The sequence below is a fragment of the Lepidothrix coronata genome, unplaced genomic scaffold, assembly GCF_001604755.1.
Source record: "Lepidothrix coronata isolate B3197 unplaced genomic scaffold, Lepidothrix_coronata-1.0 Scaffold129, whole genome shotgun sequence".
Lineage (NCBI taxonomy): Eukaryota > Metazoa > Chordata > Aves > Passeriformes > Pipridae > Lepidothrix > Lepidothrix coronata.
The window spans coordinates 198,893-222,895 of NW_016690309.1; the positions used below are offsets into that span (position 1 = coordinate 198,893).

Sequence of the window (24,003 nt, forward strand, 5' to 3'; positions counted from 1 at the left end):
CCCCGGGAGCTCAGCCCGGCACAAACCCACCCTGCAGCGCTGAGGGCTGTGCCCGGCGCTCCCCAGGGACTCACCCCCCCAATACAAATCCACCCTGCAGCGCTGAGGGCTGTGCCCGGCGCTCCCCAGGGTCTCCCCCCACAGGCAGTGTGGATGTGCAAACCTGGTTGGGGTGACCCCCCCTGCAGAGGCAGGAGTTCCTGCTGCCCCGCTCACACAGATGCCTGCAGACACCTCAATGACCCCTTGAGCAGTATGAGTAGCTTGACAATTTAATCCTTAGTGGTTGTTACAGTGCAAGATTTACCTTTAAAAACACCTGTCCCAGACCAGTTCAATATGTAAATAACCCCTACATATCTTTAATACAATTAAATGTCTTTTTATATTTTTTATATGAACTATTAGATTTAACGGTACCCATGCAGAATACATGAACACCAACTGTCTATAGCAACACATATGCTGTTGGACTCAGCAAGCAATTTCTATAGTGGCAGGGTGATTAATTTCAATCCATACTTCTAAACACGTGTCTCAGAGCACTAATGTATACTTTAATTACTGTGCCAAGCAGAGGAGCACATAATAGCAGCTATCATTTCAGAACTTTACAGATATGGTTCACTATTTGAAAAAACCCTTCTTAGATGAACATTTGCTTTACAAAAGCAGCAGACTCTTGATCTTATAGATGTTGCTTAATTTTAAAATCAAATCACAAATTTCATGATATTCAGTATTGTTCTTAAAGCCTCAGTTTCTACAGTTATGCAATTACATGACACTTAACAATTTTTAAGACTAAGTATATCTCTAATCCTCGTGTTCTATGCTTAAAACGTATCCTAGCAGCTCAAAAAGTCAGTCAAGCAATGGAAGGGGCTGCATAGGCAGGATATGCAGTCTCCACGCTTCGAGGCTTTCATGATCCAACTGGATGAAGCCTTGAGCAGCCTGGTCTGATCCCAGGGCCGACCCTGCTTTGAGCAGGAGGCTGCACGAGATGCCTCCTGAGGCCCCTTCCAGCCTGGAGGATGAGTCTATGACCATCCTGTGCTGCTGACCACTGCTGTCTAAGTAACATCTTCTCTGGAGCTTGTCTCTTCTCAAAATATTTTATTTCCTCTGCTCACTCCTTCGAGCCCCTTACTCTGACACCCTTCAGGCCCTGGGAAAGTGTCTTATCTGACACCAGTGGGGTTTTTTTCTTATAGGAGCTGGCAGTTTCAGACACTTAAATCTCAAAGTACTTTAGCAAATACTGCACAGTCCACAAGTCAGTTTTGGACTGCACTAACATGAAAAACAGAGTGAAATACCTGGAAAAAACTCTTCCTCATCATGAACAAAATCTAACTTCGTTCAGAACGTTTTTCCTCTTATCTTTTAAAACACACAACCCCATATCTGACCTTGACATATCCTTTCTCATGGGGGTCAAATCAGCTGCTAAAAGTGCTGGTATAAGTGTATTTCCACTATTTTCTTCCTGCATATGTTGTACATTTTCAGCTCCCAAAGCATACTGCAGAGATCAAGAACAGCCCTGTGCAGGCAAGCAGCTTCAACACAGCACAGAAAATCAAAGCCTGGTCCATGAAGCAGAACTCTCCACATGGGCCTGTTTTTATGGCTCCTGGAGTGCTGAGTGTGACCCTACCAACACAGCACCACACAAAGGAACTAGAAAGTGTTGAGCTACCTAGAACCCAAACCATCTGACATTTGAAAATGCTCATCTGGCTCTTACATGAGGTCCTGGGGACATTTTGGTACCCAGAATTTATTACTCAAGTCTAAAAGCAGTGCAGAGTGAACTCATTGGAAAACATTTACTAGGACTAGTAAGAAATACACACCTCTAACAGCCTACCCCAAAGCAAGTCCCAAACACAGCTAGCACAAACCTATCATACCTTTAGTAGAAGACCACCTTCCTAAAGCAACCACTTTAATTCCTGGAACGCCTCTGCTTAATTTCTTTGTCTTGTCCAGCTGGGCCCTAACTTCATTTTGCCTATGTATGTAATTCCTCTAAGAAAACATCAAGTGGACAAATCAGGTTCCTACTTCTGGCACCAAAACACTACTGAGCTCCATTAGCTATTAAGGGGTTCTAAACTATGGCAGACACATCCCTCAAGGCTCACTTAGAAAAAAATATAAAAACACAGGTCTAAGCTTGCCAGACTGTCTGCCTCTCACATTCACAGAAACCCTCCTCAGAAGAAAAAAAAATCTTTATTATGTATGAGGTACAGACCATCTGCGGCGGGTGCCGAGAGCCAACTCAAGGCAGGGGGAGGAGAGTGTTCCCAGCTCGGGCACAGGCACAAGGAGCTGGAGCCTCAGCAGCTGCCTGCGAGCAGGGCAGAGGTGCTGGGGCAGGGGGAAGGAGGCTGCACCAGCCCTCCCAGGGCCAAGGATGGAAAGGCACGTGGTTACACACAGACTGCGTGTAGGGGCATAGCAAGAGCCAAGAAAACCTGGTGGAGACAGTAAGATCAGACAGTAAAAAGAGTTTTCTAGGAGTGCTGTTTCCCTGTCACTGTGGTGGAAGGAGCATATGGAAAGGAAGGGATTATAATATTACTACTCTGGTTCTAATGCAGACCACTGAACTCCTCACGACATGGGAAGCAAGAATGGCAACAGCAGCAAACTGGAAGCAACAAAGAATACGGGAAGGTTGTCTTTTTCACTCTTAAAAGAATTAAACACATCTTTCCATATTAGTCTTCTAAATTTTCTTAATTCTCTTGACACCTCTTTTCCCTACTTCACTGCTCATATCTGTATTAACTATTTACTGTTATGCATGCCATGCAGCTCAATAACGTTTCATTTCTGAAAAGGAAAAAATAACCTTGTTTTTTAATTTTAACCACTGAAACTAGAATTACATTTAATCCTCCCACCAAAAAAACCCCAACAAAACCCCATGAGAACATTTTCTAAGTAAACCCATGAGAATATTCTCTAACATCTAGCAGCTTGCTATGCCTTTGTGTGTTTGCAGCCCAACAAGCGGGAGAGAGTTCCAATGGCTGTAAACCAACTGTGACCAGGTAAATATGAGTAAACCTTTCCAAGTGACTGTTGCTGATTCTGTCAGGAAACAAATCTACTTACAGCTCTCTCAAGCCAAAATCATCCCAAGTATTTGTTCTGTTAAGTAAAAGTTTGCTGTTTTTTTAAACACTACAAATTAAACCCTGCTTTCGCTGATATCCCTGGCTAAAACTCCACTCATCTCCCTGGGGTCAGGAATCGCCTGGAATCTGAGTCTATGTATGGGCTGATTTGGTAAATACTTACCCATGGCAGAAGGGGCACTGACATTTGAGCTCTGTCCCACACCGAAGTCCCTTTTCCCTGGGTGTCTGCTCCACCTGGCTGCTGGAGATGGGGCTCTCCACGCTGGATCCGCAGGCACAGGCCTCGGGAACGCCGCAGCAGCTCCGCAGGGAGTGACGCGCTTCCAAGGGCTCCAGCTGGACCTGTGGGGGGGACATGAAGCAGCTCAGGTCTGGGCACAAGCCCCCCTCACAGGCTCTGCTGAGGAAGCCCCAGTGCCCAGGAACAGGCTGGAGTGGGGAGGCTGGGGCAGTAGCAATTCCAACCACTTCCAGAAGGTTTGCCAGAGGCTGTCAGTCCTGCGCAGAGCCCTGTCGCCTTCAGTGCCACCCACACCTGCAGCGGAGCCTGAGTTCTAACTGAAATATGCCCTTTTCAAATGGGCACCAGGACATCGCTTCCACTTGGCTCAAGTACTACAAAGTCTAAGAGAAACAGTGTGGAATTATTGTGCTTAAATTTGCTTCTTTATTTAAATTAAGGTCATTTCTGCGTACACGCACCAGTCTCTCTAGAAAACTTATGGAGCGTACCCCTGCAACTCCATGAGGATCTGCACTCACCAGCAGAAATCTAGATGAGCCTTTGCTGAAAGCCCTGCCTTTTGACCCACGGGTCTAGGAATAACATAATGCCTAAGCAGGGAATTTTAAGTTGTTTCCCAGACTGTTCCTGTATCCAACTGCAACCTGTTTATTTTAACCTCAGTTCTTAGAAACTGTTGATGCCACGGTAGAAATATGCTGTGTGTTCCAACAGGCAACAAACAGTCCTAATGACAGCACACTCCATCTGTGCTGCCAGAGCACACAAGCTCAGCCTATAGCTCGGATCCGCTCCCGGGTGTGCAGGGACCAACCTGTGCCGAGCCAGCGCCGCGCGGGACATCCTGGCACGGCTGAGCCCCCCGCAACAGGCCTCTGCAGGGAGCCCAGGGCAGCCAGGGAACACACCAGCAGCACTTGGATTCTCCCCTCCCTGAGCTGCTGAAATTCAAGCTTTTAGGGTTTTTTAAATGTTTCAAAACTACAAAGTAAAGAAAGCTGACTCAAGAAGCGCCCCATGCTCTCCAAAGGTAGGAGTTAAAGTGTGCAGAACATATGGCACTATTTACAGCCCTCTAACACACTGGATTCAAGGGAATTTTCCATCAGCCTCGGACTCTGCAAAAGGTACATTACAGAAAAATGCATGTGGGGATCCTTTAATTTCTCTTGCATCTTCTCTTCTTATATGATGCAGCTGTGGAGCAACACCCACTGGTACTGGTAGCATGGAACTGCGATCCTTCCCTGTTACCGAGGTCTGCTACCAATTACCATGGATTTAGAGGAACTATATAAAAGACAGTGCTGATTTGTTTCTAAATTTGTATCTTGATTAAACTGTCAGGCTATAGCACAAATGCAGAGCTTACCTGACTTTAAAATCCTACTACAATAAATTATCCAAGACATGAAGTACAATTTAAAAATGCTTATTAATGGATCAATACTGTGCATTATGGTTAGATTTTACATTTGGTCATGCCAAATTAAATAGAATAGAAGCAGCATTTTATATTAAAACTGTAAATTCAGTGTGTTCCAAATAAAAACTGTATCTTAGAAGAGACTGTGAAGCAGAATTTTAAAAAAAATCATGTTGGCCACCAGAATAACAACTGCAATATTATTTTCAATATTATTTTCAAAACAATTTTTAACTGTATTTTGGTACACAAACCAGCAAATACAAAAGGCTCAAACTCTATTCTCAGGAACACACATGCAAACCCTCATAGGTCAGATTAGTGTTTTTCAGCATTTACCCCTGTAAACAAAGCAGTATTTGGTCTCACCCTGTTAAAGCAAAGCCACTTCCCCCAGAATAGCTTCAATGATACTGAATATATTTTAACTATCCAGAATGTCAACATTTTGGATTACTGCTGTAAACATACACAGACATTGTGGTCTAATGAAAGAAAAAGTCAACATAAATACGATGCAGCAAAAGTGAGATCAGCCGTGCAGGACTTCCAAAGAGCAGTTTAGGAATTAAACTGCCATTATTAAAGCTACTGCAGTTATTGCACTATGACTTTTAAAACTCTCACAGTATACTCAACCGTTCTGCATAATGCAAGTAATTATAAAAAAATAGATTAGTTTTCCATCATGATTATGAGCCATCACTGTTCCTAAAGCTTCTGCTTTTAAAACCAACGTTCTTGTATATTCTAACACAAACTTCCTAGCTTGCTTTTTCATGGTACTCATGCAAGAAAACAGCTATTCTAAATTAATTAATCATCATGCAACCTTCCAGAGAGGGAATATATGATAAAAGTATTACATAGTGAAGTTCAGGCATATTTTTATATCCTCAAAAGAGGGTAATTGATCCTCCCCTCTCCCCAGTTTCAAATGTGGAACTTGGCTGCTATGGATTCTTTCCCACACAAATCAAGCCTTAGCTCTTTTGAATTGAAACAATATGGGATGAGTATTGTGGGAAATTTTTTACTATTACTGTAATTTAAAACTTTCTGTACCCAATTTTGCATTTTCTATAAATCAAAAACCCATTTCACTTAGGGCTACAATTAAACAGAGGAAATCAAAGACTAACTTCTAAGCAAGTCTTGCTATTAATCATAGGATGAACTAGAAGTACAACTACTTTTACTGCAGTTCCTTTCTGTCTGCATTTTCATCTAAAGCTTGGGCTCTTTAGAAAAGACTGGGCCACAGACGAGCCAAATTAGCTGAAGGTACCCTGAGATGGAGGGAACCCCACGGCCAACCCCGCACCCACAGGACAGGCCAGCCCAGCAGGCAGGGCACACAGCCTGTCCCCGTGCCACAGCCAGAGCCTGCCCGGCTGCCCAGCTCCACAGAGGGCTGCCACAGGAACTACACGGCCATCCCTGGCACCCACAGCACAGGCCAGTCCAGCAGGCAGGGCACACAGCCCTCTGCCCTGCCCAGCTCCACGTGGGGCTGGCACAGGGACTCCAGGGCCATCCCTGGGCCCCACAGCAGGCAGGGCACACAGCCCTCTGCCCTGCCCAGCTCCACGTGGGGCTGGCACAGGGACTCCAGGGCCATCCCTGGGCCCCACAGCAGGCAGGGCACACAGCCCTCTGCCCTGCCCAGCTCCACGTGGGGCTGGCACAGGGACTCCAGGGCCATCCCTGGGCCCCACAGCAGGCAGGGCACACAGCCCTCTGCCCTGCCCAGCTCCACGTGGGGCTGGTACAGGGACTCCAGGGCCATCCCTGGGCCCCACAGCAGGCAGGGCACACAGCCCTCTGCCCTGCCCAGCTCCACGTGGGGCTGGCACAGGCACACACAGCTGGGGTCCCACGCTGCCGCTCCAGGAGCCACCTTCCCCCTCCAGGAGCAGCCACGGAGTCACGGCTGCTGCCTGACCCAGCTGAAATGAAATCACTGTTCTTCTCCTTTCGAAACAGAAAATCACAAAAGCGGTGGATTCCAACATCAAAATTTAAATTTCAAATATGACATACAAACGCAAAAATTGAAAGAGGAGTGCAAAATGAAACTGTGTGGAATATGTAAATGTAGGGCTTCTGTTTTTTCAAACTGGAAGTCAAAATGATGTATTTTTATTTTCTAAAAAGAAAAAATGCATCTTGATTGCTAGACAAAATAAAATATGAACTCGCAAACCAACGGAAACATGTTTCACCCAGCTGTCTTTATTTTTTTCCTCTGTCTCTGTTTCTCAGTGAAGATTTTTTTATGTCGTTTCAATTTTTTCATATCTTTAGGGAGAGGTTTAATGCCTCATGGTGTCAGTCTTTGTAAAAATCCTACAGAGGTACAAGTCACTGCATTATTTGCGGCAGTACATCTACAGTAAGAACAAGTGATAATAGTAACTTGTTCATAAAATATATGCTCAAAATAAAAATTGGCTTCCAGTTAAAACACAATCTGAAATTTATATATTCCACGTTTAAGAGGAACCTTTTACTGACTGCAACGTAAAATTAAAATGTACCTTGTAAAAATTTCCATTTTTAAAAAATAAGCTGTTTTTTAAAAAGAAAACAGCTGTGAGGAGTTTGGGGAGTTACTGGAAGGGCTTCCTACAAAAACAAAACAAAAAACTTCCCAACACTGACTTACTACTCAAATACCATGATTCAATAAAACACAAATGGAAAAGTTTTCACCTCTGAGCAGAGTTAGATTTAAAAATTAAATGACTTACTGAGACTATAGATTGAAACATTGTTTTACTATTGATTTTCCTCCTAATGGAGATTTCTCATGTACTTGCAACTCTCATTCTCTCTGACAATGATCTCCTGGAGCAATCAACACCTCTGTTTCTCAAAAAGTGCACCGAGACCATGTCAGTCCGGCTGTGGCACAAGGAGCTCCAGGAACCTGCTCATCCTCTTGAGCAGCCCTTTCCCGAGGGGACAGGGGAACTCAGTCCAGCTTCCTCCCACCTGCCCATCGGCCAAAAGCAGGTTCTGACTACACAGCAAAACAACGCCTGCAACCACAGCGCTGCCCACCAGGAATTTGGGAAAGACTGGATGTGAACTGACCTACAGAGTAAGGAAAGAAAAAGTGGGGAAAACCCAAAAATCAGACACAGAAGTTTGGAAGTCTTGTGCAAACAGCATGAAAGAACTGGAGCCCTCACTTCATGCAGATAGCCACAAACCCTGCCCAGCTCCCCAGTCTGAGCTGCAGCAGCTGAACCTTCAATTTTTCTGCTCAGGTTTATCACATTCACTTCTCCCGACTGACCTCAGCCTATACTGCACACGGGAGAGGAACTGCCTGCCCCGGCCAGCTTACATCCCTGTTGGTGCTCCGGACATCCACACGCAGCTGGGCCTGGAAGTGGGATTCCAGGACCCCGATCCCCGAAAGCACTCCTGAGCCAGCTGGAGACGCTGAAGGAAACGCAGGCACCAGAACTGACTCAGGCCCCGCAGCACTCACCCCAAGATTGTCAGAACCGTTAATAATCAGGCTAAAAAGCTGCCAAACTGAGCAGAGGATTACCAGGAAACATTTCAGAAAACTGTCTGCAGGAGTCCTGTATTTCCACTTTTGGCTGGAAGCACTGGTTTCCCACACAGTCCCGAGCAGCTGCGGACGTGGGGAGAGGGGATGCAGTGGTAGGAGGGGGAAAGGATATGGAAGCAACACAGTCTGTGACTACCAGTGAGTGCAAAAGTCAGTTCTATGCATAAGCATCTGCAGGATTTGATTGTCACAGGCACACTTATTAAAAAGGTAAGGAAAACTAAAGCCAAACAGCATTTCCAATATTCCTTAAGCACACTGGCCTGCTGAAGTGCCCACGTGGTGATATCAGTGTGGTTCCACGTGCTCAGCCCGACGCTGCACACCACGTGTGTGTCTGGGGCACCCAGGAGAAGGAACACTGTGCACAGGGTGACTGAGACACCTGCTCACCTGAGCCCACTGCCTGGCTCCTAGGACAAACGAAACCAATCCTAAACTCAACTACATTCAGGTAAGAAGTAAGGTAAAAAGAATGGAATTGTCAGAGAAAAAAAAAAAAAGAGCCAGCAAACAAAAGATTTAAAATATGCTTCTGCCTTTATTTTTAAAATTTCCTGCCCAGCTTTCTATTCTGCAGGGAGCACATAAAATGTTATGATTTGTAAGTTTTAGTTTTCATGGTCATTGTTTAGTATTCACTAAAGGGGCGGGGTTGGTTTTGCTTTTTTTTTAGTCAATGATCTAACTAATTCCTCCAAAAAATCTTAAGATGCTATCAACATACTGGATTTTAATTACTTGCACAGCACTGTCTTAAACTGGGAGGACAACAGACCAGGCAATTTCACAGTATCTTTCTCTTCAGCTGTTCTGATCAGACTTGGACTCTGATTTGGGGTATATTCATGCAGATGCTGAGTGTGTTCCAATCTCTCCAATTACTTATGAACGCATAAAATTCACAAGATGGTGGTGATGGAGGAAACCTCACGGCAGGTAAGAGAGAGAGCACATAACCTTTCCACTTAGGGAAAGAATACTACCAAATTTTGGGAGACAAGGAGTCACCTCCTGCAGAGTGAAGGTCTCTGTTCAAAGGCAGGCAAGGACTAGAACAGCAGCTGCAGCCCAGAGCTGGACTGTGAGGTGGCCCCTGTGCAAAGTGGTGTCAAACCCCTGCAGCTCTGCAGGCACTGCACGGCAGAGCAGCCCACAGCTCCCCTCCCAGCTCGGTGTTCTCTGCTGTGCACACTCTATTCATACAGCCATCGCTCACAGAAGGAATCTCGGGGGGGAGATTCAGAACCAGAGTTACCTCCAACTTACAAGGGGAGGTGCTGAGGCACCGAAGGAGGAAGGAACCTGAAAAGGTTCTTACTATTACACCCAAAGCTGAGTGTAAAAGAATCCCGACTTCTCACTCACTTTTCCAGACAAGGGCACCACAACTCCTATGTACAAATGCTTCACCAAGCCTAATTTCTGGACAGCAGTATGTCTAGATGCGTATTTTACAACTTAAAGGATATTACATTAAAGGATAGAAGAATTACTAGAAAAACTCTCCAATCAAAATAATCTGCAGTCCCAAAAGTGTTAACCCCATTGATTCTGATGGCACAACAGAAATTACTCTTTGTACCCATTATTTCTCCCAGTGGCTCATGGTACACGAGGGCCAGAAAAAAGCTGGAGGCTGTCTGAAGTGGTTTGAGTGGGACTTAAGCTCCATGTAGGCCTTGCACTGCTCATCTACACTCCATGAAGAATGGCTTTACTTTCATTGATTGCTGTTAGGAGCAATACCCACCAGACAGCCACTGGTCACCTGGAGAAACCTTTTCGTCCTGAGTGCTCTGCAGAAATGCTCGTACAGAGCTGGAATAGAGTCTGCAAGTGCACTGGTAAAGTGATTTTTCACTGTCAAGCTTGATCTCTTGATATTAATTGAACTGTGAGACTCTTCTATTTGTTCTTCCCCTATTTGCAGCCTTAGAACTAATACACATAGCAAAGGCGTAGGCCTGGTTTTTCACCAATTAATTTCAGGAGAGCTTTTTAGCACTTCCTGCTGACCCTAATTGCTCTTCATTGCAGCATTTTAGGTTAAGTTGTATCTCGGGAGGAACAGGCCGATGACAAGAACAGTTACAAACCCCAGGGACTGGATACAGGCACCCTCATCCCCTTCTCCAGGTGAAGTCCAACCCCCCAGCAGGCGTGCGTGGGCCCTTCTGCCCACTCCACTTGGCAGGCATCGGAAGGTAAAAGGCTTGCAGCAGTTATTTCCACAATAATGGAATTTTAGTGCTACTGTGTCCAGCCCTGAACCTTATATGGGTGCAAAACAGCCGTAACCAACTGACGGTGTAAAGAAATCTATTTTGGGAAGAGAATTATCCTCATACCCCAAGTTCCTTGGAAGCTGGTAAAGCCGATTGCCGGATGTGGCCCCCGGTGTGGCAGGAACGTCCCCAGCAGGAACGTCCCCAGCAGGAACGTCCCCAGCAGGAACGTCCCCAGCAGGAACGTCCCCAGCAGGGCCGTGCGGGCACAGGGCCGTGCAGGACCCTCCCCAGGCAGAGCTGGAGCTCCGTCCTCCCAGAGCTCGGCTCTGCTGGGCTCGCTCCTCCCTGCCACGGCCTGCTCTTCACAGCACTACAAACACCCTCCAGCTGTCTCTCTCCAGATCTGCCCTCTCCTTCTCGGGACTCTGGGCCACCCTGTTCCCAGGTGCTATTCCTTGGCTGCTTCCCTTAAGCAACACGGTTAAGTTTTGATTCCTGAAAGCATTTTGGGGAAAAAAAATACAAGCACCTGATGGATACCATTTTTATCCTGTTAAATACCACCTCCAAAAGCAATTTCTGTTACAGAGAAGAAAATAATTGCTACTCTAAGTAAAGTGCTAAACAGCATCTTAAACATCTACATGTGAATATTATATATTCAACTGCACTTCTATTTACACCAAATAGGAGTGTACCCATACAAAAAATACTCAGATCTCATATGTGAAACATATATATATATACAGTACAGTGGGTTATACTGTAAATGAAATAATTTTATAGGAACATTCAGAAGACACCAAGAAGACAGTAGAAATAATTGGTTTAGTATAATTTAAAATGTAAATGTCATGTAATATGTAATTTAAATGTAAATCTGCACCTTAAACCTTCAATCCATCAATGTAAATCTCCATTTAAGAAAAAAAATTTCCATGTGATCATGTTAATTCCTCCTTCTATAATAATTATAGAATGAGAAATGTATAACCTTCAATTAAAAACTAGTAACTATCTTCACAACAGACTGAGTAGGAAAACTGTTTTTAGAAAATGGTTACTAATAAAAATAGACTTTAAAATGTTAATTATTTATTCCCATAATAACTAAGCAATCAAAAGAACCCTATATTTCACACTGCATTAAAACCAAAACTAAACCCTATGATGAACCCCTGCAGCAAAATTTGTATGTGCAAGGCCTTTGGGCCTGCAACAGAGTTTCCATCCATTTTGGCATAATGTGATCGAATCCTTCTGTGCCCCATGCAATTCCTAAGTGGACGCTGGAGAAGGAAGAATTCTGATGCTGTGTCCCTTAAAACCAGGCCTCTGACCCTCCTTGGGTTAGCCTGGACATAGCAAGAAGGTACAGAAGCTCACTGCCCAAGCCTGAAGGTCGGGCATAATGTAGTGTTCTCTAAATGCACTTTAAGAGCCATTCGAGCTCAGCTTCCTGCATCAGGATTTTAAATTACCGATACTTTGGTTTGAGAGCACAATCAAACACTCTCTGATATCTGTGGGAGACTTTCCACCAACTCAGGACTGGATATACTGTTTTGTTTCCTATAGACAAATAAGACAATACATCTCATCTGCCAAAGGTAACAAAAGTATCATGAGAACTATCCTTAAAAAAAAAAAAAAGTACAACCAGAGGGAAAATAAATATAAAAAAAAAATCATTTATCAAAGAAGAAAATCTTTTGAAAATAATACTTGTTGTATATATAAATGTAGAAGTAAATACACCAGAGCTCTTTGTGAATGGGTGGCAAAACAAATACAGTGATCAAAATCTCTTGGATGCAACAAAACAGCCTTCCTACCCTTCTGCACACTGCATTCCAGTGAAAAGCAAGAGCAGCTCTGAAAAGACTGCCAGTGCATTTAAAAGTCCACGTCAAAGCCTTGTGTTCACCAACTCAGAACGGCCTCAACTGGAACAACTGTCCATCCCAGACACTGGCAATATCTGCAGCTGCTTCACGACTCCTACGTGAGTGCCCTCTCACCCAGAGCAACCCCTCCTGGCCCACCTTTCCCCTGCAGCCCCCCCGAGCAGTCACTGTGAGCAGGGCCCAGCAGGGACACCATGAGCAGGGACACCATGAGCAGGGCCTAGCAGGGACACCACCACCATCACAGACCCCCAAAGCCACTCGTGCCAGAGCAATCCCCTCCACTGGGGCAGCACCTCAGCCTACAGGGCTGGGAAGCACAACACCACTCATGGATTTCCCTGAGCTACTCAGTGCCTCCCCTGGCCCCCCAGCATTAAAATAAGGAGACCTGAAGGTGCTGCTGCTTGTTTTATAGCTCCTGAGATCAACTGTTTGCAGCATATTTTCCTATTTTTTAAATTACCTAAAACAAGGAAAAAAATAGAGAAAAAGAAAAAAAACAAATAGAAAACTATTTTTTTCTGATTTGGCACTCTAAAAATATTTGCGTCTGTAATTATAAAACCACGTGAACTCTTTTATTATTAAAATTAAAGCTTCCTTCTCCTTCTGGAAATGTCTGCTTACATTGACAAAAGAACTTCAGGAGCTGAATGAATGCCACAGCAAACATATCCGTGTGCAGGTATCCGAGTACATGGGTAACATGCTAAGTGTCCCTCAGACTTGAAGTGTGGCAAAATATCAGTCAGCAATTCAAATGCAATCAATCAAAGGCTGTAGAAAATGATGACTTAATTAATATTTGATAAAGGTATATTGGTTATTATAATAATAAATTCATTTTCCCTTCGCTCCTCTTCCTTCCCCTTTGCAAAATATTCTGCGGGTATGCAAAGCAATTTACTTTTCTATTTGTGCTTTAACAAGTTTGAAAAGAGCAAATCACTTTGAAACTCCAGAGAAATTGGACAGGAGCTAAATGTTTTCCTTGGCAGATAACAGGATATGATGGTCGAGGTTAATTTAAACTTACGTGCGTAAAAATAAATAGGCAGCACACTGCCATCTCAAATCTATAGACTCCTTCCAAAAAGACTCCCCTAATTTAAATAAAGAATGCATAAGGTAATGCATCAGCTACACACCAAATATTGACCCAGCATTCCCTCTTTTTTATTCATAGAACTCACATTTGGAGCACCACTGAGATGAAGCTTTTTGCAGCCTCCTCCCCTCCCCCCCCCAGCTTTTTTCTTAAAGCAAAACAACAAAACCTGATCCATGCTTAGATGTGTATTTTGGAGCATCCTGCCTGGACAATTTTTACGAGTTTGGAAAAGTTTTGTGGAAGACCCTGAAAACCACTATAGCAGTCAGATCATCACTGCAAACTATTATGTACATAGGCTTAATCCAAATCCCATTTGAAGGCAGTAGAAAACCCCCGTCACCTTCAGAGGCCTTTGGATCAGATCCTTTGTTTCCAGAGGTACAGAATAACAAATTTCCAATGTATGCAAGAGCAAACAGTATACAACTACTAAAGAAATGGTCACACTAATCTGTGAAAAAAGACAGGTTTTACAAAGGGCAACTCAAAATGAGGAGATCTTATATTTGATGGTATATATTTCTAAAAGAGAGGCTGCAAAGGGCCTGATCCTGGGCATTTTATTCCTACATATCCATCTACAAATGAAAGCATCCTGAGTTGAATTATGTACTATTTTGGAGAACACAAGTCAAATATAATGAAATCCTACTGGTACTGGAGATTTAAAATATCCCATGTGAGTGCAGAGGAGAAATCTCTGCACCATTCCTAAGGAAATGATGAGCTTGTTTGCTCACGAGTGAGAAGTTCCAGGCCAGATCCATCAGCGATTTCACAACGCGCACACGGACTGTGTTAGTGAGGATCTGGTAGAGGAGGATTGCTCCAAAGCCCCTCAAACCCGACAGAATTCAGCCTGTTGTGGGTCAGGTACGGGGTCAAACACACAAACAAGTCCAGATTTGCACAGCCACCACAGTTTACAGTGGGATAAGCTCAGGACTCGCAAAAAGCGCGTGTGCACTTGAAAACATCTCCCCATCCACTCTCCACGTACTGGGCTCACTCTGCTGTGGAATGTCTATTGTGCTGGCTACAGGGATTTCAACTTTCTGTCTCCTGGCTGTACCACTGAGTCTCGCTAGTTGCAGGCCCCGCGCACACGAGCACTCATCTCTGCGAAGATCAGACGCGCTTTCGGGCACGCAGGCTGTGCCAACACCCATGGAGCCACGAAGAGACACGCTCTACCCTGCGTCTGATTTGGGAAACAAAGACACGCCAGCGTATCTCTAAATTATCCCCCCCCGGACAGGTACAGGCACCATAAATCCAAATGAGAACCGTCTGGCAGTGGGGCTTTGTTGTGCATCCTGGACCTGCCCGAGCACCGCCAGTGCGGGGGGAGGAGGGAGGGCTGATCACAGCACCTGCTCCCAGCTGTGGCCGACCGGTGCAGTTTGGAGGAAAACGCCTCACAGGAGCGCGTTTCCACGTTCCTGAGGGAAGGTGCCAGCTCACAGGCCTGCTCTGCCCCGCACACGGCACAGCCCGCCAGCCAAGGCCTGCCGAGGCCGTGGTGCCACCGGAACGTGCGGTGCCACAGGAACATGTGGGCAAAGGCCCAGTGCAGCACAGAACCCCTCCTGCTCACAGGGGAGCTGCTGAAGTGCTGAGTGGATGGGAATTACACACCCCATCCTAAAAAAAAGATTTTTTTTCCTTTCCAAAACAAAACTGGATAATAATAAGGCATTCCTTTCACTCCTCTTTTTATTTCTCCTTAGCTGCTACAAAATTTTTATGGATACTTGGCACGTACTTGGAGAAGACAGTGCTGTACCCACACACCACACAAAATACAACCCAGCCTTACAGATCTATCTATTCACTGTATTCCAGGAAGACAAGAACCCGGGACGGCACCCACAGTGTATCTGAAAGTACTAACTCCAGCTCCATTCCCTTTCCCTTTCTCTTCTGCACCTCCTCCCTTTTCCCTCTCCTTTACCCATAATAAAATCTCTCTTACCCTGATCCAAACCTGGCAGTGTGCACCCGACAGAACTGCAATTAATTTTAAAAACTTTTGGCAGACGCCCCACTTGCCATCTCTGACAGCAAGGATGCCATGGCAGCCCCCCTGCCTGGGCTGTGGACCCATTCCCCCGGGATCAGCCCGCTCCCCCGGGATCAGCCCGCTCCCCCGGGATCAGCCCGCTCCCCCGGGATCGCCGCTGTGCCACGTACGGAGCGCGGCGCTCCTGCCAGGCCTGGAACACATGGACCTTGCCCTCGTGTTCCCCGCTCACTAGCACTCGGTAAAACACAGATTTTTAGTCAGGATAGGTGGGAGGCTAAGAATGGATCATTCACTTATCAGCAACACCTAAAATATCCTTTTGAAGGACAACTATCCATTTGGAGGACGAGGGAGAAAGACGGAGCTGGGAGCAAAACCAGCGCATCTTAGATTATTTTCACTGTTTCCCTCAATTATTATCTGAAAATATGCAAAACTTCATCCTAGCCAGCTATTAAAAAAATTAATATTTTAATTAAGCAAAGTATTGTCTATGCTTCTAATTTTTCATTCCGTGCACCAAACATTTTGTACGAGAATCTTGGCAGTCCAACACAAAACACTTTCAAAATGTAAATGCTCCAGCTCACGTGCATAATTCCTGAAGGTATTCATCTGAGGGGCTGAATAGTTCTATCTGCAGCTATATTTCACGTTACAGACTAAAAATAATTTTAATTTTGAAACCTGGAATTCACCAATCTAATGAACAGATTTTAATCCCTCTTCAATTAACACGCACATGGTCTTTCTGCACTGCTATGTTCATTTTTAGCATGCTTACAGAAATCCTCCCTGCGAAATGAACCAAGCAATTCTGCTCATTTTATGTTCAGAGACATCATTTCTAGCAAGCCACCACAAAATAATGAACTAATACACCAGAAGCAATTTCATATTCCTTTAACTGCTAGTCCTCAGCAACAAAACAGCCCCCCAAGTATTACAACCTAAGGATGAAAAAAAATCCTCTTTAGATAAACGGCATCATTAGGAGCAATACCACCGAGCACTCTGAAATTTCTCAGTGAGGAGTGTTCAGCAGTTTATGATTTTGTAACGACTGCGAGTTAAAACCCTCAACTAATATTTTATCTGCACTGTACTGTGTAGCTACTACAGGCCTCTAAAAACTCCTTTGAAGAAATTAATTTTAGCTATCACCAAGCCATATGCTCCTAAATTCCTTTCTTAATCTACACAGTTCACTAAAACATTCTCCAGCTACTTTTAGAGTGATCGGCCAATAAATACTGTTTTACTACTTACAGTTATGAGTTGTATTTCAGTTTATGTTGCCATAAAACACTCCTAATGCAAAGCCACTACGGAGATGATTTTGATACAATGCTGTCAGTGGCCTGAATTTAAAACTATTTGTGTATAAGCACTAGGTATTTTCCAGTTATTTTGTAGGGGTTAAGGGTTTTTTGTTTGTTTGCTTTGTGGACAAAACCCCCAAACTTATTTGCATTTCTTTAGTTATTTACTTTAAATCCTAGACATAAATAAAATTAAAAGATTAAAATAATTTACAGAAGTGTCCCCTTTTTTTCCAGTGTAGAAAAAGCATTTTATTTTAGAAATATATACAAAAGGAATAGATTCCTCGTAAAGTATCTTTAAAATATATTAATTTCCAGGTACTTGAATTTGCACATGGACTTGTCTATATAAAGAATTCAAAGTAAGTATTATCATAGGTCTGGTAACTTCATAGTAGTAATAAATCTAAAGCGTTTAACCATCTGTCAAATTGCGCCTAACTCAGAACATCCATGTCCACATGCTACTTTGGTCTATAAATGGCATTATTCTAATATTTAAGTGTTCTACTTAAAATAAATTCCTTCATTAACACCCGAAGAGAAAGAGAGTGGGAGTGCGCGTGAGCATGTGCCCGTGTGCGCACGCAGAAGATAAAGAGAAAATACACTTATGGCACTTACGGACCTTTAAAGGCCTGGAAAAATAGTTTTTAAAAATATCTGATAAAGATGGCAATTATAAACCGATCCCGAACAATTCCAGGTATTACAAAATTTAAATATGAACCCTGAAAATACTTATGTTCAAATTCACGTTGCTAGGAAAATCGGGAAGCCCTCATTGATGAGGTGCAATGACTGAAGATCATCCCATAGTTACCTGCAGAGCCAGGAGTTGAGCAATGCGGCCGCGGCCCCTCTCTCGTGTGTGCCCCTACAAACACACCCCACGCACTGGTTGGCGGCTGCCTTGGAGCTGCTCAGCACAGGGATGCTTAATAATGCTCCACACAGGCTGAAATATTAAATAAATGTAAAAACTTGCACCGCCCAACTTTGCTTCTTCTCTGAAGCTCCCTTCTATTTTTTTTTCTCGAAGGGAAGGGGGAAGCGCCATTCAGGAAAGCAGCTATATTGTGCTCAATGAAGGCAGGACTGGCACAAGTCCTAGAACATTTGCATTCAGAAATAAAAGCTGTGAGCGACCTTTGTCTGCTAAGAAAATGAAGCTTGCTGGTTTTAAACAGGCTAGCGAAGGGAGGGGCAGACTCGATAGAGAAGGAGAAGAGAACCTAAAAAACAGCAACAATAGCAAATATTAGTCTATCACATCCCTAATCGCCAGCAAAGCAATCCTCCCGCACGAGCGCGGAGCTCGCCGGGCTGATCCCGCACTCCTGGTTAATCATAAATGCGCAGGCAGACGCGAGCCAATGTGCCGATCCCCACGTAGTTCCCAAACTTGGTTCTCCCGGCTGGCATCCCCCGCGCCCCGGCGGGAGCAGCTTACCCGGCAGGGCTGGATGCGGCTCCGCAGTCCCCGCGGGCGGCGCGGCCGGGCAGGGCCTCGCCCAGAGACCCGCACCGGCCCCGCGGCAACAATGGGCGGCTGCGAGGGTGGCACGGACGGCGGAGAAGGGAAGGGAAGGCAGCAGGGCAGGCAGGAGGGAAGGGAGATGCCAGAGGAAGGAGGGAGGGAAGGAGGGAGGGGGAGAGACGGAGGGAGAGAGGAGGGGAGGGGAAAAAGAGAAGCGTGTTAAGCTTGTCTGGTAGTTAACAAGTCTTGAATGAAGAATGTTAGCAAACAGACAAACAGCATGTCTGATGCATGCTAATAGTCCTGGCTTCACCACTGACACTATGAATAATTCAGTAGAAAGGAGGGAAAAGAAGAAGGGAGGGGAAAAAAAAAAAAAGGCGCCCTCCACCCTCCCTTCACGCTCCCAAACGTCTGCAGAGGAGACGGGAATAAAAAGTGTGCCGCAACTTTCTCCTTCCCACCCATCGCACAGAAAATATTCAGCAAAAAGGCCGGTCGGGCACCAGCCCTTTCGCCAGCGCTGCACTCGGAGATTTTCGGTTCCTATTTTTGTTGCCTATTAATCTCCCCCCCCCCCTTTACCGCCTATTCTACTTCTTTTGTCTAGGAGCTGGCACCTGTCCCAGAGACGGCATTTTACTGCACATCCCCTTTTCCCTCCTCGGCAAAGAAGAGAGGGGGGGGAGGTCTGCAAGGACGAAACAGCCTGTGCACCCCCTATTCCCCCCCCCAATATTTCCATTCCAGCCATGGTCCAATTACGAGGGGTTGGAGGGATATCACCCGCCCTATTTCACATGGCGCAGATACCTACAGCCATTAAAAATATATTTCTATAAAAGAGAAAGAGAAAGGCAGCGAGAGGCTCGTTCCCCGAGCAGCACTGCGCACTGGGAGCCGGGGGAGGAAAATCACAAGTAAAAGCCTTCATCCTCAGAGCACACGAACCAGCAAAGCCGGAGTCATTGCTCAGGCAAAGGAATCCATTTCCTCAACGGAGGAAAAGGGAGAGAGGGGAAAGGATGAGCAGAGGGCGAGCCCTGGGCGCTTCGCCCTCCGCATTGGGATGTACAGCGCAGGAGAAGCGAGAACCAGCCCCACTCGGGAACGCTGGGAGAGGAGAGGAGGGCTCAGGCAAGCAGAGAAAAAAGAAGATCCTATTTGCAGCATTTTTAAAAGTTCTGCTCTGGCAAAGGCCGTCTGAAGGGGAGGCCCTTGCAGCAGGAATGCGAGCAGCGGCCGCCTTTCCAGAGTCCGGCCTCCCCCTTGTGAGCGACTGGAGCAGTCTGGCGGAGGAGGAGGAGGAGGACGTGAGCCAGCGAAACGCAGCGGGCTGGAGCTGATGATGAAAGCGGCACGGCCCTGCGCGGGCAGGCTCCTTCCATCCCCCGCAGCCACGGGCACACGGACGGCACCGAGCCGGGCCGCGATGGGGACCCGGAGGGAGGGAGCGGAGGGAGCAAAGGCGCTGCGCTGGAACGTCAGTGCAGCCGCGCTATGGCAGTATGCTTGACAGGGCAGTGCGGCTAATGAAGCTTTGCACCGGGGGAAGCTGGGGCGGTTTCTACGGAAATACTGCCGGGATTCATACGGAGAGGAGAGGCTCCCCTTTACACTCACACGTACCTCCCCGGCTGTGTCGCACAGCAGTCCAAAAGGACCGCGGACTGCAGCACACACACACACACAAAACCAGCCCCAACCCACCGAGCTGAAAATGGCTATTTGAAAAAGTAAATACTGTATGTGACAAAAAAACTTTGTGATTTTGTTTTCTCATGCCCTTACTTCCAAACCAGCTGCACAGCCGAGCTCAGGCTGCTTGGCCCTTATAACTCTCTTGGCACCGAGTCAAAAGCTGATAAGCATTTGGGCGAGACAGCTCAACTGCTGTGCTGGAAGAAAAACAGCTGCCATGATTGCTGTTTGATTGAGAGCGCTCGCACACACTCACAAAAAACATACCGGGCTGCAAGGACGGGCCACAAATGCCTGAGGATTCGGCTTCAGAGGATCAACACACATTTCCTTAAAAAAAAAAAAAAAAAAGTTTTATATAGTTTTGCCTCCATTCTCCCCCCCTTTCAAAGAAAACGTACCGCATCGACTCGCTTTTCTTCTTCCCATCCCCCCTCCATAACCTCAAGCAAACTCAAGGAATTGTGCCAAAAGTCCCGTTGCTAGTTACCAAGTGCATTTTTTTAAACGTCCCTTTGATACTTCTTTCCCTCGTGCTTGCCATGGAATATGCAAGTAAGATAATCTTTCCATTACTTACAAGCAGTAATTAAAAAAGGAAAAAGAACCTCTAGCTCAGCGTTCCTTTCCCTCTTTCTCTCTTACGGGGCAAGAGGAGGCAAGCGAGGGGGGAGAAGGATGTTTTTGCTCTTTGCCGAGTCCAACATTTGGCTTTTTCCATTTGTGGCAGATCACTGTAACGCTATTGTAAAACAACTTCCTGCCCCTTTTGGCTCACGTTCCAGAAGCTGCTCGACTAAGTTCATAGCACAAACTTTTTTCCCCTTTGCCGAAGAAGAAAGACAAAAAAAAAATTTCCTGCAAATTATTTTCCCCCTTTTCTGGCTAATGGACTCAAAGGTGAATTTATTGCAGCTCTTTAAGAACGTTACACAAGAGACGTCGGTATCCCAGCTGGATAATTCCTAAGATGAAAAGGTGGGGTCATTATAAATATATGTCTGTGTGTGTCTGCATTTAAATTTTGTCATTTTGAATTGTAAGTCTCATACCATCAGGTGGATAATGAGCTAAGCTGCTTCATCTGTGGTACTAATTTGTGTATCTATCATAGCACAGATCATTGGCTCGGTACATACAGCCTCCTACTTTCCAATTGCTTTTGTACTCTAAGGTGACCTGCATCTCTCTTGTCAACCTCCCTTCCTCTAAATGCTCAGCCTGATGAAAATACCCACTGGAAGCTCCTAAACCCTCTCTGCTAGGAACGGGAGACGCTGCAGCCTCTCTGCTCTAAGCCAAAAAGGAAAACTAAGGCCTCCACAAGTTGCTCTCTCACGGTCTGTCCCTCCCTCCCTCCCTCTCCCTGTTTCTCTCATAGCAACAGCATTTCTTGGTGCGCCTGCTTTGGCATACATCAGCATTTCCACCGTCCAAGTGTCCTTCTGCGTCACATCTCGCCATTTCACCCAGCCAATGAAATCTCCTTCTTGCAATAAAAATATAGAGACTTTTGCTGTTATTGGTATATTCAAAATTTTTTTTCGTGTGCTTTCCTAACAAAAAATGTTGTCAAGCATTTGATTTGCCCTACACTGGAGGGGGGGAGGAAGGGGGAGGGAGGAGACTGTACTGGATTCAACCTTGAAGAGTCTTCTTTGTGGAAAATATGTTACTGTAAGAAAAAAGGGATTACATAGTTACTTAAGGAAAGTCATAGTTGTCCCCTCTTACTTCCTATTGATTTTGCTTATGCTATCATTGCTTTCCTGATGTACTTTTAAAGCATCTAGGCAGCTTCAACTGATCGGAAAAGTCAATACCGTATGTTTCTAAGAGTTTGTAAAATATTCTTCAGGAAAAAGAATATATTAATTGATCTTTTATTCCACTAAGTATTGATCATTAGGTGATAGGAAAAAGTGCAATGGAACTCACAGACATGAGTCTCTATCCCACCCAAAGAGGCTGCTCTCCAGCACAGAGCCCTGCGGAATGGAGCAGAGAGCTCCAGAGTCAGAGACTTTCCGGGATGCACTCCCTTCTCCCACAGCCTCCTGGGGCTGTTCTGAGTGCAGCAGGGAAATGCCCAGCCGTGGCCAGGCTGCTGACAGAGGCTCCATCCGTGCCCGAGGTGTCCCAGGTGGCAGGGCAGCCGTTGGAGCCGCGGGCACAGCCCCGAGCCCAGCTCCCTGTGCCCAGGCCTGACTGCCACCCCTCTGCTCCCCCCGGGCACAGCACCAGCCAGGAGGCACAGGGGGCACGGGTGGCTCTCCTGGAGATGGCTGTGCCCAGCGTCCGTGACTCCTGCAGTGCCACAGTGAGGGAATCTTTGTTACACATTTCCCTCCAGCCTCAGATCTCCAGAAAATGCTCAACCACTGGCATTCGGAGGAGAATAAACATTTCCTTTTGTAAGCCAAATATATGTTTTATGGTTTACCCTTACCGACTTTTTTTTTTAATGCTGTGAAACCACAAAATGTTTTTAATATTTATTTGTAGGGAATTATAGTAAAAGCATACTAAAGATTATCAGGACATAGTTGACAAGACATTTAAACAGTGACTTTCCCACAAATTTTTATTTTGGTAAAATGACACCTAGTAATTCTGACCTCTCTAATAACTTCAGTCTCTATTGCATATAGACTGTGGATGCAGAGAATATGCATGCCTAAATTCTGGGTGGTTAAAAAGTAAAAGCAAGCAAAATTTCTGCATAACAGCCTTAGCAGCAGACAGCCATAATGTCCAGCTAAAACTCTTATCATTTTTGTTTAAAAATAATGGCATGACATTCCTGATAGTATTTATTGTAACAGAACATGCACAAATGACAATGTTAACCCTGCACAGAAAAAAAGAGATTACATGTGAGAGTGCAGGCAACAACTTTTAATGCCAATGTAAAATAACAGGCAGACCTATTTTTTGGGGAAGGGTTGGACTTAAGTATACAAGGAGCTTAGTTCACAGTGTTTCACTTGTACTTAATCAGCTTTCTGAATGACTTTCCTCCCTGTTTATCAGACACTACCTTTAGCTCCTTATTTATTTGTATGCTTTCTATATAAAATATCGATCTCCTTTTTCCTTACTCTCTATGCCTACCCTTGATTTCTCACTTTTGTATAAATGTGGAAACAGCTGTGGTTCCTCCCTGCTTTTGCCCGCTCCTAACAGGGACAATTGTGGTGCCTCCGGAGGGTTCCAAGTGCCTCGCCTTTACACGGTTAGGGCTCGTATTCTCCCATTGCTGCCCTTGCTCCAGGAGATACATTAACGTGTTCTGTCTGTCACCACCACGGGCAAACTGCACTGAAAGTTGTCTAACTTTAGGTTACCACAGTACTAAAAAATAAGGATTCGGGAAAGAGGAAAACAATTACACAAAGTCCAATTTCTAAGTTTCACTTAACAGAAATGGAATTCCAAAGAGGGAAGTGGAGGAATTATTTTAAGATTCAGTATGCCTGAATAAATTCAAATTATGTAAATAGTAGCAAGCCAGTATTTTCACACCAGAGTTTATACTATTACATAATTCTATAACCTCTCTTTTTCCCTTTATCACAAGTTCTGCCTATCGGAAACTCATTATAAATTCTCCTGCTGAACACTAATTCATTTGCTTCTGTTTTAACTCAGAGTAGCATCTCTTGTTCTTCGGTCTCAGTTTGGTGTGATACAGACATCCACACTGAGGTCACCTCTGAACAGACTTTTTTGCTTTCCAGACAATATAGTTAATTTTCAATATGGGGTGGTTTCTAATCTAGCAGCCACCAGAAAT

At 45.2% G+C, this 24,003-nt stretch overlaps 1 long non-coding RNA gene across 1 annotated transcript in view; it reads right to left on the reverse strand.

Annotated features, from left to right (window-relative positions):
* Positions 1–24,003, reverse strand: part of LOC108503026 — a 161,675-nt gene that overhangs the window by 64,252 nt on the left and 73,420 nt on the right. Inside the window, exons 3-4 of the long non-coding RNA XR_001876698.1 lie at positions 20,475–20,537; positions 3,322–3,503 (exon numbers count right to left, since the gene is read on the reverse strand). This is a non-coding gene — a long non-coding RNA (uncharacterized LOC108503026). The remainder of the gene's footprint in view (positions 1–3,321; positions 3,504–20,474; positions 20,538–24,003) is intronic.